The sequence below is a fragment of the Lepidochelys olivacea genome (assembly GCF_965140295.1).
Source record: "Lepidochelys olivacea isolate rLepOli2 genome assembly, chromosome: 1".
Classification (NCBI taxonomy): domain Eukaryota; kingdom Metazoa; phylum Chordata; order Testudines; family Cheloniidae; genus Lepidochelys; species Lepidochelys olivacea.
In genome coordinates this window covers 130,581,255-130,587,254 of record NC_140411.1, presented here as the reverse complement: position 1 = coordinate 130,587,254, position 6,000 = coordinate 130,581,255, and positions in this window count along the sequence as shown.

The window sequence follows — 6,000 nt, the reverse complement described above, 5'->3', positions numbered from 1 at the left end:
TATCCTATTCAAGTTCAAAGCTAGCTAGATGGGTTTTTTTTTTAAAATTTTATCTGAAAAAAGTGCAAGGTAATGTGTAATGTAATGCAGCCTTACATTTTTTTCCCTTAAGAAAGGATTTGATGATATTGTTATGATGTACTCAGGGCCTCTCTTAGTCACATATAAATGGAGAGTTTAAAAATCAACACAGATTTCTTCATAAAAGGAAAGGTCACTCTTCCAATGTCTTTCACTGTGGTGCACTGAGACAAATATCATAAGATCCAATCATAGAATCATAGAATCATAGAATATCAGGGTTGGAAGGGACCTCAGGAGGTCATCTAGTCCAACCCCCTGCTCAAAGCAGGACCAATCCCCAACTAAATCATCCCAGCCAGGGCTATGTCAAGCCTGACCTTAAAAATATCTAAAGAAGGAGATTCCACCACCTCCCTAGGTAACGCATTCCAGTGTTTCACCACCCTCCTAGTGAAAAGGTTTTTCCTAATATCCAACCTAAACCTCCCCCCCTGCAACTTGAGACCGTTACTTCTTGTTCTGTCATCAGCTACCACTGAGAACAGTCTAGATCGACAAGGCTTTGCCTCTTTTTTGTGTTCTTATATATTTAAAAAAACACTCCTTGGCTAACATAAATAACATCTGTCAATAAACAGAATGCAAGAGCAAGAACATGTTTCTAGAGTATTTGTCACTTTGGACTCTATGTCTACTCAGTCAGTAAGCATAATCAATGTCTGCACAAGATGCTTAATCATCAACAGTGTGAACTTTCTACTTGAATTGATTAGTTTAAGACTAAAATCAAAGGAGCTAAACACTAAAGACTCCCATTGATTTTAACAGGCTATGAGTATAACTGCATGATCACATATTTGCAACCCTTGTCCATACCTTCCTCTGTTCTCAACCAATTGTTACTATAGCTCACTTCTTTGTCTGTATTTTAGATTGTAATCTCTTTGGAGTAGATACCCTGTTTTTAATTTGTATGTATAATAGAACTCATTTGCATGCACTTGGGGAACATCTACACTGCAATAAAAGCCCTGTGGCACAACCATGGCTGGCCTGGGTCAGCTGACTCCAGCTCACTGGGTTTGGACTGCAGGACTAAAAGTTGTGATGTAGACATTCAAGATCTGGCCAGAGCCCAGGTACTGAAATCCCACAAGGGGGGTAAGTCTCAGAGTCCGGGCTCCAGCTTGAGCAGGAGCATCTCCACTGCTGTTTTTAGCCTCACAGACTGAGTCCAATGAGCCCGGGTCAATTGATTGGAGTTCTGAGACTTGGTGTCATGGATTTTTTATTGCTGTGTAGAGGTATTCTTAAGGTCTGATTCAAAACCTATTAAGCCAAAGGGAATGCTTCCATTGGCCTCATTGAGCTTTGGATTAGGCTGTCAATGAATACATAGAAAATAAATCAAACAACAGTCCACCAAAAGCTCTTTTTGCTATATAATCTTGAAGACAGAGAAGGGATAATCAGTTTGTCACATAAAGAATCGTTACTGGTATTCTGACAAGATACTATATGTTATGAACTTTAATTATGTATTTTGATTATTTGTTTTTATTATCCTGTACATACTAGTGCTATAACAAAAGCTGAAGCTAAAAGGCTTGAATGTTTGATTGAAAGCATATAATAGAGACTATAGATGTTTAAAAATACTGTCTTTGTTTGCTCATTTATAAAAATTTCTGATGCAAGCTCTAGCTGAAAAGCATGGTCTGATCCCATTCATTAGTATAAGAAAGTTATATTATCATCACTCAAATCAGGATGTCCCTGCTAATATACTCACATTGGTTGTGCAGTGAACATTCTTTCAACATAGCAAATAACGTTGAATCACTAACAGCGTTATTCCAATAGGTCTCCCTCAACTCTTGGGGATCATAGTAATATGTTACACATGGCCAGAAATATTAACATTTAGATGAAACTTGGGTGAAATAATGTCATTGTCTATATGTCTCCTTAAAGTTTGTGGTAAACTATCTATAAACTGCTTAATGGATAATTACCTTATTTTAATCCATGTAGTTAATTACTGGTGATGTTTAGGAAACAGGATTTACTTCAAAAGCCTGTTGTTCAACCAAGGACTCTGCGCTGCCCAGGAACTGTCTGAAGGACTCTTGGGACCTGATCCTTTCATCTCAAATCTGCTTATGTTTAATCAGGGGAGCATGAGTTGCAAGACTGAGGTCTCCAATTTCATTTGGATCACCCTGGTATCATCAATTTTATGGACTAATTTATGGATTATGAATTTATGGATTAATTCTAAGAACTCTTTGCAACTCCAAAGCTCACCATCTCTGTTATGAAACTGATCTCAGAACCGTTCTCATGTCTGTATGTATACTGATCTTTTAACCAATACTCTCTCTCTTTTCTTTATAAATAAATGTTAGTTTAGTTAATAAGAATTGGCTGTAAGTGTGTATTCGGTTGGATCTGAAGTATTCATTAACCTAGGAGGTAATGTGTCCAATCCTTTGGGATTGGTAGAAGTTTTCTTACGATGAACAAGATTTTCAGTAATCTCCTTCATATTTGATTTGACTGTCTGGGAGAAAGCCCAAGGCTGGGTTGCTTTAAAGCAACTGTGTTTTGGCTTCTATGTAACCAGTACGGTATTATAGAAGCTGTTTTGTTGCTGGCTCAATGAATTTTAGTATTAAGATAACCACCGTTAGTTTTGAGGGATTATCTGCCCCATTCTGTGCAGTTTGCCCTTATTGAACATCCTCAACGTGACCCTTGGGACCCTAGTCACAGTTACACACAGGAATCATCATATTTGACCTTTTACATGAGTAAACTGAGAAGAGACTTGGAGCTAACCTTTCGGGATTTTGCTGAATACATCTCTTGAATTCCATTTCTACCTATGGATTGGGAATTAGTTTGTAAGTGATTTTTTTGTTTGTTTATTTTGTTTTTAAGCCTTTTTGTTTTTAATCCAGTCTTGTTTTCTAGAACAATTTTTTTTTAATTAGTGTTTGCAGAATATTTGATTTTGTGCAAAGATTCCCTCTTGAATCCCATTGTTCTCAGCATTCAGTCATTTCTGAATGCTACAGTAGTATTGTCTTCCCTGGAAGAGTGTAAATCTTGATGACAAAATTTTAAAAATTGGCTATAGCTCTCACTGCTTAGTATTAGGCTTGAAATGCTTTAAACATTCATTATCTTTTTAGCTCATAGCACATTTAACTCGGCCTGACTATGGGCCTTTTGCATTTTACATCACTTTCCTCTCCATGTGAATCAAACAAGAATCAAATGTGAAAGGCAATCTGGTTGAAACAGTGGACATCTGAGATAAATCTGACATAAACAGAATACTATGAAACAAAATTCTCAGAAAAGGACATTTGGGTGCCAACTTTAAAACATATGCACTTTAGCAGAAGTTAGTCAGCTTGAAAAGCAAATGCTCTCAAAGACATGATGCCAGCTCAGATGTGAGTTCAAAGCCCAACAAGGGGATGAGCTTTGACCCTACAAAGGATATATGGACTGTGTCCTAGGGCACCTGCTTACAACGGGTTTATGTTACCTAGCCATTTCTTCACCCGCTATAAAAGAAATTTAAAGATAATATACCTATAGGGATATAAATAACTGAGAATAGCAGTCCCATAACATGACATTTTTTCCATAGTGTTCCCTGTTGACCGACTTCAAAGCAGTGGCAAAGTTATCACTTACAGAGAGCAATTCCTTTCCCAAGAAACACAGTTTATTCTCACTTTGGATGAAATAGGATTTTTTTTTATTTTTAATATTATCCAGTGCCAATTCTCAAGTACTGCAGCAATACACAATAATAAACACGTGGCAGGATTATCTTGGTATAACTCACTTAATCATTTCCCTGCCATTGGGGGTGGGGGTCTTGGTCACTGGTGCACCCCTGGTCTTCCTATTCTCTGCCTGTGACACACCATAGTCTAGTATCCTGTGGTTGTAATACTTTGGTCTAATTTTGGGTGTTAGTGTGCAGGTGCTGGGTGGTACTGGTGGCCTGGGATATACAGGCAGTCAGACTAGATGATAAGGTTGTCCCTTCTGATCATAAACTTGATGACTCTAAGATGACTGTGGTGTTGATTATCTGAAGAAGGGAAAATATTTTAAAATAGTTCTCATATAAATTAGATAAGCAGCATCCTGCTAAAGCTGTTATTGATATTTAAAGAAGGAAATATTTTTGCCATTTAGAATGATTACAAAGCAGGATTTTTAATATAAAAATCCATCCTCAGCTGCACAAAGTTTGCATTCAGTGCAGGTGAGGAGATGTGGGGAGAAGAAAGACTCTTCTTCTTTATGATTCTGGGCTAGATAGGGGCTATAACAGCTCCTGCTAAAATTTAGAGCCACCTCACGGTTGCTCTACATTACCTTGGCTGCAGCCAGAGTGTCACAATCCAATGGCCCCCGCCCCGTAAGGAGTCCCCTGGGAAGGCAGATTAGTACTGTATATTGCTAATGCTGTTGCAAGCATCACAAAGCATTTTGGGGCGGGTCAGAGGTGTGTGAGTTGGGAGTAGAAGTTTCCTTTGCAGGTGCAAGAGGAGGAGAGGGGGAGAGAGAAAGAAGAGAGCAGAGAATGGGTTAACTCAACACTGCAGCTAGTAAGCTCAGTCTGAAGATAAGAAGCTGACTTTAGCCCAAGGCCAGCTGCTACCTGCCAGGACAGAAAGGGGAAAGAGAGCTGGTAGAGTGGCCCTAGGCTTCCATACACATGGCTCTGACTGCCCACTGATCATTTTGGATCTGCATGGGGCTTAGAGATGGGTCCCACAACCTGTTTCATGGCAGTGGGGCAAACCCTTCCATATGTCAAATACTTGCAGAGGAACTCTGAGAGGTTCCACATCATCTGTGGAAATGTTTTTCCTCCCTAAAAGCCTTCTTCTCTGAATGATCCAGTGTTACTGTTTGTTTTTCTTTTCTTTTCTTTTCTTTTCTTTTCTTTTCTTTTGGAGTTGCCAACATTTCTGGCACATAGGTAGTACCAGAGGGAAGACTAGAATTAACTCAGGTGAACTTTATTGCTATTTCTAAACACTGCAGTATGTATATCCTTATCATCAGAATTCTACTTCTTTTAACAGAACTGAATAACTACAAACCAATGATGAATGACAGATTACATAGTGGTGACTCAAGCCAGTCATTCAATTTCCTGGTGTGCATATTCTGCATTACATACATAGACCAAAACAACAGCAAAAAAACATTTCCAATTAAATAATGGAAATACTGACCGGTGGTGTTTAATTTTGCTCCACTGAAAGATGTGTGGTTTGAAATTAACTCTGAACAGGGCCAGGCCATAAGGATAGACACAAGTACAAATACTGCCTGATTTCTAGGAGAGTTGGATTAAGCCCTTCATGAACAGCACACATTTCATAGCATTCTGAACCAGGGGTGATGGCTTCTGTCTAAAAGTGGGGAGGGGAGCATGAGGCCTCGCCCCTCTTATGGCCCTGACCCTCCTCTTCCCCCGAAATGCCGTCCCCCAGCCAAGCCAAAAGCTGGAGTTTGGATGGGGGTCCCAAGAGCAGCCCCTTGCCCATGTCCCCACCTCCTGGACCCCCATCCAGGGCAGGTGGAGGGTACATGGCTATGCACAGCTGCCTGTGCAGCTTTTACCTCAACCCAACTCCAGCTTCTGTCCTGGCAGCGGGGCTGAAGACCCAGAGCTGGGCCATGTTAAGAGCTGCTCAGGCAGCTGTGGGGAGCTGTGGACCCTCCTCCAACTGCCCTGGGCGGGGGACCCAGGGGTTGTTGACACTGGCAAGGGACTGCTCTTTGGCCCTCCCCACCCCGGGCAGTTGGAGAGGCCAACGCTCCTCACAGCTTCCTGGACACTCCGGACTGCTCTTAGGTGGGCCGGGTTCCACTTTCAGCCTAGGCAGGGGGCAGGCCTTGGGGGGAAGAGGAGGGGCAGGAGGACAAGGT